The sequence below is a fragment of the Haematobia irritans genome, chromosome 5 (genome assembly GCF_050003625.1).
Source record: "Haematobia irritans isolate KBUSLIRL chromosome 5, ASM5000362v1, whole genome shotgun sequence".
Taxonomy (NCBI): domain Eukaryota; kingdom Metazoa; phylum Arthropoda; class Insecta; order Diptera; family Muscidae; genus Haematobia; species Haematobia irritans.
Window position 1 is genome coordinate 55644336 of NC_134401.1, and position 12005 is coordinate 55656340.

The following is a 12005-nucleotide window of genomic DNA, read 5'->3' on the forward strand; positions in this document are numbered from 1 at the left end:
AATTCATTTATAATTTTAGTGACATCCTAGGTGTTAAGAGTTTTATAACGCTCTCGATCATACTCATGTTTTTAGTCACGTTCTATAGGTAAATTACTCATAAAATTATTCGTGAGTTACGAAGTTTTTCGAGATTCACGACATTTTCCGTGATTCACGACATTTAAAAGATTTTCGTGTGTGTGCTTGAGTGTGCGTGAATAAAATTTCTCCGTCGTGAGTGTACTTGAGCAAAATATTACTCACATGCACACCTCTATTGTGTACTTGCCAGTGTTAGGTTAGGTTAAAGTGGCAGCCCGATTAAGTTTCCGGCTCACTTAGACTATTCATTCCATTGTGATATCACATTAACTAAAAGTACCTATTACATATCGGCACTTCTAGTTTTAACCACTGAACCTTCTCGATTATTTTCTTCTGTTGAACCAACCAGATTGTTCCAATGGGACCATTGTGTAACTTTAGTGGCAAATTTTCCACTTTACGAGTTGACACTTTTTATATTATATTTTCACATTTTTGTGTTATATTTTCACATTTTTGTGTTATTTTTTTGATCGCATTCAAATATAAGGACCCGTTGTAAAATTTCTATAGACTATAGACGCGTAAATCTTCACCAGTACCAGGCTGCTTGTGCTGTCTTAAAAGTTCTCCTGATGAAAAGGGACATAGATATACACTAATAGAAAAAATTTCGTCCCGCAATCGAGAACGGACGGTAACGTTCACAAAAAATCAAAACGGAATGTTCACGATTTCGTCCACTGGCGTTCACAATTTCGTGAACGGCATTCGTTTTTCTTAGGCCATGAAAATTCTTAAAATAATCGTTAGATGTTGTAATGTCAACTCCGCCGGAAGTGCAATGTGCTACACTGAAAAAACAGTGAACCCACCAGGAAGAAAAATTTCGGTTAATTTTAGAAAATTTTGAATATTTTTAGAAAATTTTAACTAAACAGTATAACAAACGCTGTCATCACGCTGATGTTATAAAAATAAGTAAATATTTTTCAACAAATTCAAGAAAATTTATTAGACATAATTAAGTTTTTTCACTTGTTAAAGAAAATTTTGTAGTTTGAAGGAAAAAATTGGAGTTCAAAATTTCAAGAATGTCTTTAGTGACATACGAAGTTCATGATGAACGCATTTGTAGTAAAATTTACAAATTTAAAGAAATATTGAACTATTTTGTAGAAGACACGCATTTAGTTAATCTTTATCCTTCATTTGTGTATATTTTTTTCCTCGGTTTTAGTTAATTTAATTAACGTACACAAAAAAATATTAGAGTAGAGGAAACTTTCTCCAAACATAATAATTCCATGAACTAAACGAAAGTTAAATTGGCTTTAGTGAAATATAGAGTTCACTTTTTTTGAGTGTAGGTTAGGTTATGTGGCAGCCCAATGTATCAGGCTCACTTAGACTATTCAGTCCATTGTGATACCACATTGGTGAACTTCTCTCTTATCACTGAGTGCTGCCCGATTCCATGTTAATCTCAATGACAAGGGACCTATAAAAAGGAGGTCCCTTGTCATTGAGCTTAACATGGAATCGGGCAGCCGAGTCCGAATGGCGTTCCACATTGCAGTGAAACCACTTAGAGAAGCTTTGAAACCCTCAGAAATGTCACCAGCATTACTGAGGTGGGATAATCCACCGCTGAAAAACTTTTTGGTGTTCGGTCGAAGCAGGAATCGTGTACACGCAAAAAAATAATTCTTTCCTCCCAAACGAAATTTTAGACAAACAAAGTTCGTTTCTCATTTGTTTTCGTTGAAAGGAAGTGTATTTGGAAGAAAAGTATATACTTTTTGTGATAAACGTTTATTCTTTTCCAGGATGTAACAACAATTTCATAAAGACTAACTCAAAAAAAATTTTTTTCTGGCTAATTGCATTTTCCCTCCCATCTTTCTCACTTCCACGATTTTTTTTAGTTCTTAGCATCTTTTTCTGTACTACAAACAATGTAGAAGAAATTATACAATTTTATAAATTTTTAAAATTTTTTTACCTTTCGCCTGGACGGAGAATCGAACCGCGGACCATGCAATTTGTAAGCCAACACACTATCCACTGAGCTATGTAGCCGTTATTGTCATCAATAGATAATTACCCATATAAGTTATATTTATATAGCATATCTTGCGGCGCCCACGAGCCGATTAAACAAAGTTTATTTCACAGAAAAATACATTTAGTTGGGCACCATGGAGCAGTGGTTGCTACGTCTGACTTGCATGCCAAGGGTTGTGGGTTCGATCCCTGCTTCGACCAAAGTTTTTTTTTTTTTTTTTTTTTACATATATTCCAGATATGTTAAGAAGATTCCGAAAAAATGTTCAACATTACATTGTAGTATATTAAATTTTGAACTGTAAAATGTGTCTTATTAAAGACCTAAAGTCAGAAAAGAACAGTGTTTGATATAAACGAAATGAACTGTGTTGTTGATTCAAAAATAACTTTTTTATTAAAAAAATTAAGATTTTGTAACAAACGAATTTTTTTGGTGATAAAAGTGTATTCTTTTCGAAGCAATTCAAAAAACTCTAACAAAAGAAAAACGTTTTCGGTACACGTTTTCCAAACGTTTTTTTTCTTTGCGTGTACCCTCCACCATGGATTGCGTAGAAACTTCTACGAAAGACTGTTATACACAATCGAATTACTTGGGTTGTGGTATCTTAAATCGTTTTCTAAATTGTGAGTTAGTCCACACGTGGTATATATTAGACAAAAATGTATGTAAGTCTACAAATAATTACGAATCGATATGAACTTTTGCACGGTACGTAGGGAGCCAGAATTGAAATTTGGGTGTCACTTATATGGGGGCCATATACAATTATGAACTTGATACACGGATGAAAAAGACTGTTTTTCATATGTTTGGCTATAAACATTATATGTTTGGAACACAAATTTTTAAACACAATATTTTTGAGTGCAAGCATATAATGTTCATAAACTAGCATAACATGTTTGGGACATATATGTTAATATGTTAGAACATATTATGTTTGGGACATAAAATGTTTTTAAATATAATATGCTTGGATGCAAACATCTATTAATTTAGAAATAACCTATAAACATATATGTGTTTAGTAGCTTGGAGCGCTATTTAACAGGGAGCTATATTGAATTAAGTTGGTGGTTGTTGCTTGTTATTACAAAATTAACATTTTATTTTTCCTTGGGCAATTGATCAGCTACTTCTTTGATCCTTACAAACTGTGTGGTCCGCTGTTCGAATCCCCGTCCGGCAAAAGGTAAAATTAAAATAAAAAAAATCATAAAATTGAATAATTTCTTCTACAATGTTTGTATTACAGAAAAAGGTGCTAAGAACTAAAAAATCTCGTGGAAGTGAGAAAGATGTGGGGGAATATACAATTGGGCAGAAACAAAATTTTGAGCATTCAGGTCGAAAACCTATGTTGTTAGCACCTATATTACCTGTTTATTTTCATAATTCATTATGATTGTAAATATATAAATAAATAAATAAAATTTTGAGCACAATATTGTTTGGGAGAATTTTTTTAAGCATATAATATTTTTGGGTGCAAAATGCTTCCAAACATATTATATGTTCACATAATAACATATTGTTTTTTGGAAGACAACATTATTGAATTTGGATGCAAAAATACAAAATGTTTGGAACTTAGACTACCCAAACATATATTGTTTAGACCAATATGCTTTCAAACATATTATATATTGGAAGAGATCAAACATATAAATGTTTGGGCAATACCCAAAAATGTATATGCTTGAAGCAAAATATGTTTGGGAGTATATGTTACAGAAGCGATTTTTTGTGAGCGTGTATGGACCAATGTTTGTGTGATTGGGGATCGATTTATCTGAGGTCTGTATATAACTATAGACCGATATGGACCTAGTTAGGCATGGTTGTTAACGGCCATATACTAGCACAACGTACCAAATTTCAACTGACTCGGATGAAATTTGCTCATCCAAGAGGTTCCAAAACCAAATCTCGGGATCGGTTTATATGGGGGCTAAATATGATTATGGACTGATATGGACCACTTTTGGCATGGTTGTTAAATATCATATAGTAAAACCGCGTACCAAATTTCTATCAGATCGGATCGGATTTTGCTTCTCCAAAAGGCACCGGAGGTCAAATCTGGAGATCGGTTTATATGGGGGCTATATATAATTATGGACTGATATGAACCAATTCATGCATGGTTGTTGGATATCATACACTAACATCACGTACCAAATTTCAACCGAATCGGATGAATTTTGCTCTTCCAAGGGGCTCCGGAGTTCAAATCTAGGGATCGGTTTATATGGGGGCTATATATAATTATGGACCAATTTTTGCATGGGTGTTTGAGTCCATATACTAACACCATGTACCAAATTTCAGCCGGATCGGATGAAATTTGCTTCTCTTAGAGGCTCCGCAAGTCAAATCAGGGGTTCGGTTTACATGGGGGCTATATATAATTATTGACCGATGTAGACCAATTTTTGCATAGTAGTTAGAGACCATATACTAACACCATGTACCAAATTTCAGTCAGATCGGATGAAATTTGCTTCTCTTAGAGGCTCCGCAAGCCAAATCTGGGGATCGGTTTATATGGGGGCTATATATAATTGTGGACCGATGTGGACCAATTTTTGCATGGTTGTTAAAGACCATATACTAACAGAATGTACCAAATTTCAGCCGGATCGGATGAAATTTGCTTCTCTTAGAGGGCCTGCAAGCCAAATTTGGGGGTCCGTTTATATGGGGGCTATATGTAAAAGTGGACCGATATGGCCCATTTGCAATACCATCCGACCTACATCAATAACAACTACTTGTGCCAAGTTTCAAGTCGATAGCTTGTTTCGTTCGGAAGTTAGGGTGATTTCAACAGACGGACGGACATGCCCAGATCGACTCAGAATTTCACCACGACCCAGAATATATATATACTTTATGGGGTCTTAGAGCAATATTTCGATGTGTTACAAACGGAATGACAAAGTTAATATACCGCCATCCTATGGTGGAGGGTATAAAAATTACCTAAACACTGCATTGTTTTTCAGACTGAAATATTAGCAATAAGAGTTGGCAAATTGACTGAGAAGTAACCATACGGGAAATGGATCATCCACAGGACTAGTCCCTGGTGTGTATGGACCAGTCCCAGTTCTGGTCAAAACATATGGAAAGGACCGGTCACTTTAACATGGGTTTGTCATTGACGGGGTAAATTTACACTTTAAAACACGACTTCGACTCATTCCAAAGGACACGTCCTGGGACAATTCAGTAGGAGTACCCCATAGACAGGCACTCATGAACCAATCTCGCACAAACTATTGGGAATCTATTTCCCTTTTGACACGAATCGCATTAGAAGTGAAGAACTCTCGAACCATGTTGAACAATGGGTTATTAAGATAATTGTATTTTCAAGTGAGTATGGAAATCAAAAAATTATGATTATTCTATTTAAAAATTGTGACAAACTGGAGCACCTGTACCAGTCATGTGATATGTCCGTCAGTGACAATTTGCACCAATTTCTCGTATGGAATGTTCTATAAAATATTGACATTAATATATACAGTCAGATAGTCACTCTGCAATAAAATCCTTGCACTCAGTGTTCCTGAACTCGAAAACGGCCACATAAACATACCAGGGAACAGCATAGCGGATGAGTTAACCAGGCTAAGAAATACCGTACATATTCCAGGGGAATCTGCTGGTATACTTCTGGCTACCTGAAAGCTTATACTGCGTGACAAGGATGCATTTTCAACATAACTAAAATTCAATTTTACAACATTTTCGTTTAGTCCAAAGGTGGGATTTCCTGAATACATAATAATGTACGATGTAATTGATATTCGCTCATCTCCTTGTAGAGAAAATATCCAATATCAAAATTGTTTAAGTATTGCAACAAGGATTTTGTAAAAAAATGCTATTCAACCAATGACCCAAATAATTTTAAACCAATTAAAGAAGTATCCAAAAGTATCCAAAAATCTACTAACATTTAGTGGTAACCAATAGTGGTCTCCAAAGCACACTAAATTCTACAAAGTGTAGGTTGTACGATCCTTCACTTGTTATTTAGTGAAAAGTCAGTACCATAGTTTCCATGTGGCTATGTTCTTTATATTCTAATAAAATTAACACAAAAACTTGGAAACATTTCACAGACTAACACGCCTCTGAATGTTATACTGAAGCCAACATCAACAATTGCAATCAGTTCCATGTTGGTCTGGTCAGGTTTGTAAAAGTTGATCTCAAGTGGTACTTCCACATTGGACATTATTTACTACGGCCCGAAAAATTGAATGGTTCGTGTGAATGTGTGGGCAAGACAGAGAGAGAGAGACAGTCGGTGAAAAAGGACTCGAGTAAAAGTCAACAACTAACTTGGCTTACACCATTTGAATGTAAATGTGTTTTTGTTTAAAGCAAATGAAAAGGGTTACTAAGGCAAGAACATGAAACAATAATTGGGCTGTACTCGATGCAACATATGTATGAACTATCCAGAACATCATTGCACTGGTGTTCTATCCAAAACATCTCATCAGTGCACGCGTCAGGTTCTCGCTTTACTTCTACTGCACAATGGTATCCAAAATATCCGGATTTCAATTCGTTTGAGTTTTGCGGCTGGAGCATTTTGGAGAATTAGATTGACACTAAAAAGACCAAAGTGTCGATCATCTCACGACAGCGCTCTGCCGGGAATGGTCCAACTTGCCGCTGAGCCCCTTTCGTGCAGCGTGCGTCGGTCATCATGCTTGTCAAAGGTAGCTAATTCGAACAAATCTAAACTGATACTAAATTTTATGCTATAAAAAAAAGTGAAAATATATAGACACAGCGTTTTACTTTATTGCATTACATATCAGCCACCCTGTATCTTTTGTCAGATCCAGAATAAAAGGCCACGGAGGCCAATGGTTTACACGTGACACGAAATTGTCGTGACTCAACTCGAAAATGGCCATAGACTGTCGCAAATCGCTCAACGAAATGGCTGAGCAATATTCACCACATACGGGTGTCTGGCTACAGGACCAGATCAGAAGGAGTTGTCATTATGCGTAGCAGTAAAAAAGTGCATATATGCAATATTTGTTTTTAATTACTGTGGTATCACAAAAGACTGAACAGTCTACGTTAGTCTGAAATAAAAGGCTACCACATAAAACTAACCTATAAAACCCCATGTATACATGACGGTAAATATTCTTGGGATATCCACATTTTACCACCGAGATATAACGAGATTTTATTCCTAATGACAAGATATTTTCCATAGAATCGGTTAAGATTTATAATATGCTCCTATTTGTGTAAGTATTGCCCTATTTCACCTCATCTACTTATTTGACTCTAGCAGACGAAATTTTTCTACGATTTTCTAAAAACTATTTGATTGTATCAACTTTTGCCTAAATCGGGTCAGATTTCATCAAATTTGAAGGTTTTTGATGGCATCGCATATTGACCGAATGGTGCCGGATATAATAAAGGGTGATTCTTTTGAGGTTAGGATTTTCATGCATTAGTATTTGACAGATCACGTGGGATTTCAGACATGGTGTCAAAGAGAAAGATGCTCAGTATGCTTTGACATTTCATCATGAATAGACTTACTAACGAGCAACGCTTGCAAATCATTGAATTTTATTACCAAAATCAGTGGCAGAAAATCCGCTTTTTTATCGACAAATTTTGTTCAGCGATGAGGCTCATTTCTGGTTGAATGGCTACGTAAATAAGCAAAATTGCCGCATTTGGAGTGAAGAGCAACCAGAAGCCGTTCAAGTACTGCCCATGCATCCCGAAAAATGCACTGTTTGGTGTGGTTTGTACGCTGGTGGAATCATTGGACCGTATTTTTTCAAAGATGCTGTTGGACGCAACGTTACGGTGAATGGCGATCGCTATCGTTCGATGCTAACAAACTTTTTGTTGCCAAAAATGGAAGAACTGAACTTGGTTGACATGTGGTTTCAACAAGATGGCGCTACATGCCACACAGCTCGCGATTCTATGGCCATTTTGAGGGAAAACTTCGGAGAACAATTCATCTCAAGAAATGGACCGGTAAGTTGGCCACCAAGATCATGCGATTTGACGCCTTTAGACTATTTTTTGTGGGGCTACGTCAAGTCTAAAGTCTACAGAAATAAGCCAGCAACTATTCCAGCTTTGGAAGACAACATTTCCGAAGAAATTCGGGCTATTCCGGCCGAAATGCTCGAAAAAGTTGCCCAAAATTGGACTTTCCGAATGGACCACCTAAGACGCAGCCGCGGTCAACATTTAAATGAAATTATCTTCAAAAAGTAAATGTCATGGACCAATCTAACGTTTCAAATAAAGAACCGATGAGATTTTGCAAATTTTATGCGTTTTTAAAAAAAAAAAAGTTATCAAGCTCTTAACAAATCACCCTTTATATTCAGCCCCGGCCGAATCTAGATTTTTTATACCGTGCTCCACACTGTGGAACTGGGTATTATAAGATAGTGCATATGTTTGCCACACCCAGAAGTAGACGAGATAGACACATGGTGTCTTTGGCAATAATGCCCAGGGTGCGTCCCTGAGTCGATCCAGCCAGTCTAGTCCGTCTGTCTGTGAACACATTTTTGTGATCAAAGTCTATGTCACAGTTTCAGTCCAGTCGACTTCAAATTTGGCACAAGTTTCTGTTTTCGGTATGACGAGACAGACACACGAGATAGACACATGGTGTCTTTGGCAATAATTCCGAGGGTGGGTCCCTGAGACGATCTAGCCAGTCAGGCAGTCTAGTCCGTCTGTCTGTGAACACATTTTTGTGATCAAAGTCTATGTCACAGTTTCAGTCCAGTCGACATCAAATTTGGCACAAGTTTCTGTTTTCGGTATGAATAGAAACCTATTGATTTTGGAGAAATCGGTTGAGATTTAGATATAGCTTGAAATTTTCGGCTTAAAAATTTCAAATGAAATTATACACGGAAAAAAGCTCGTCCGGTACTACACCCTCAAAAAAAAAAAATAGCTTCTGTAAAATATACCCCAAACACATTTTGCTTCAAGCATACATATTTTCAGGATTGGTCCAAACAAAATATTGTTTGTATTGTTCAAACATATTATGTTTCACCTTAGGGCATACACTGCTAGAAAAAATTTTAATGAAATTTTCTTTGTGTGGATATATTTTAAGGCGCCAATTGGTTACCTCCATTATTTTACTTGCAACATACTGTCTAAGTCTCTCTTTCTAAACACATATATGTTTATAGGTTATTTCTAAATTAATTTATGTTTGCATCTAAGCTTATTATATTTACAAACATTTTATGTTCCAAACATAATATGTTCTAACATATTAACATATATGTCCCAAACATGTTCCGCTAATTTATGAACATTATATGCTTGAACTTGAAAATATTGTATTAAAAAATTTGAGTTCCAAACATATAATTTGTACACCCAAACATACGAAAAACAGCCTTTTTTTGGTCCGTGTAGGTTAGGTTAGGTTAGATAAGGTGGCAGCCCGATGTATCTGGCTCACTCAGACTATTCAGTCCATTGTGATACCACAGTGGTGAACTTTTCTCTTATCACTGAGTGCTGCCCGATTCCAAGTTAAGCTCAATGACAAGGGACCTCCTTTTTATACCCGAGTCCGAACGGTGTTCCACATTGCAGTGAAACCACGGTGGCTCGCGTTGATGCCAATAACAGCTACGTAGTGCAGTGGATAGTGTGTTGGCTTACAAATTGTATGATTCGCGGTTCGACTCTCCGTCCAGGCGAAAGGTAAAATTTAGAAAAATTTATAAAATCGAATAAATTCTTCTACATTGTTTGTATTACAGAAAAAGGTGCTAAGAACTAAAAAAAATAGTGGAAGTGAGAAAGATGTGAGGGAAAATGCAATTAGCCAGAAAAGATTGTTATACCCTCCACCATAGGAAGGGGGTATATTAACTTTGTCATTCCATTTGTAACACATGGAAATATTGCTCTAAGACCCCATAAAGTATATATATTCTGGGTCGTGATGAAATTTTGAGTCGATCTAAGCATGTCCGTCCGTCCGTCTGTTGAAATCACGCTAACTTCCGAACGAAACACGCTATCGACTTGAAACTTGGCATAAGTAGTGGTTATTGATGTAGATCGGATGGTATTGTAAATGGGCCATATTGGTCCACTTTTACGTATAGCCCCCATATAAATGGACCCCTTATTTGGCTTTCGGATCCTCTAAGAGAAGCAAATTTCATCCGATCCGGCTGGTACATGGTGTTAGTATATGGTCTCTAACAACCATGCAAAAATTGGTCTACATCGGTCCATAATTATATATAGCCCCCATATAAACCGATCCCCAGATTTGGCTTGCGAAGCTTCAAAGAGAAGCAAATTTCATCCGATCCGGCTGAAATTTGATACATAGTGTAAGTATATGGTATCTAACAACTGTGCAGAAATTGGCCCACATCGGTCCAAAATTATATATAGCCCCCATATAAACGGCTTTCGGATCCTTTAAGATAACAAATTTCATCCGATCCGGCTGAAATTTGGTGCAAGGTGTTAGTATATGGTATCTAACAACCATGCAAAATTTGGACCACATCGGTTTATAATTATATATAGCCCCCATATAAACCGATCCCCAGAGTTGACCTCCGGAGTCCCTTTGATGAGCAACATTCTTCCGATCCGATTGAAATTTGATACATTGAGTTAGTATATAGTCTTTTACAATCATGCAAAAATTTATCCATATCGGTCCTTTATTATATATAGTCGCCATATAAATCGATCCCCAAATTTGACCGGATCCCCTTGAAGGAGCAAAATTTATCCGATCCGGTTGAAACTTGGTACCATGCAAAAATGTATCCATATCGGCCCATAATTATATATAGCCCCATATAAACCGATGCCCAGATTTGACCTCCGAACACGGTTGCCACTCGAACCAAAAATAATCTACCAAAATTTGGAGCAAATTCTACCAAAAAACTACCGAACAAAAAAATCTTCTACAGAACATTTTGTGAAAATTTTATTTTTATAGAAAATTTTGGCAAAATTTCATTTCTACAGAAAATTTTGTCAAGATTGTAATTCTATAGAAACTTTTACCAAATTTTTATTTCTATAGAAAATTTTGCCAAAATTTTATTTCCATAGAAAATTTTACCAAAATTTTATTTCTATAGAAAATTTTGCCAAAATTTTATTTCTACAGAAAATTTTGGCAAAATTTTATTTCTACAGAAAATGTTACCAAAATTTTATTTCTATAGAAAATTTTGCCAAAATTTTATTTCTATAGAAAATTTTGGCAAAATTTTATTTTTACAGAAAATTTTGTCAAAATTGTAATTCTATAGAAAATTTTGTCAACAATGTAATTCTATAGAAAATTTTACCAAAATTTTATTTCTATAGAAAATTTTGGAAAAATTTAATTTCTATAGAAAAAAGAATTCTACCAATCTACCAAACAGTAAAAAAATCTACCATTTTTGGTAGAATTCTATCAAGTGTGGTAACCGTGTCCCGGAAACTCATGGAAGAGCAAAATTCATCCGATTCGGTTGAAATTCGGTAAATTTTGCTAGTATGGATCATGCCAAAATTTGTCCATATCGGTCTATAGTTACATATAGCCCCCAGATAAACCTGTCCCCAATCATACAAAAATTTATTTATATCGATTCATAAGTATATAGCCCCCATATTTCAATTCTGTCTCTCTAATTACCGCGCAAATCTTCATATCGGTTCGTAATTATTTGTAGACTTTTCCTATATATACCGGTCAAGAACTGAACTATATACCTATTTAATCGGCCTTGTTTTGTCTAATATACTTGTATATCCCGTATGGACTAACAATATATACAATATAGAAGACGATGTTAAGAAGGTT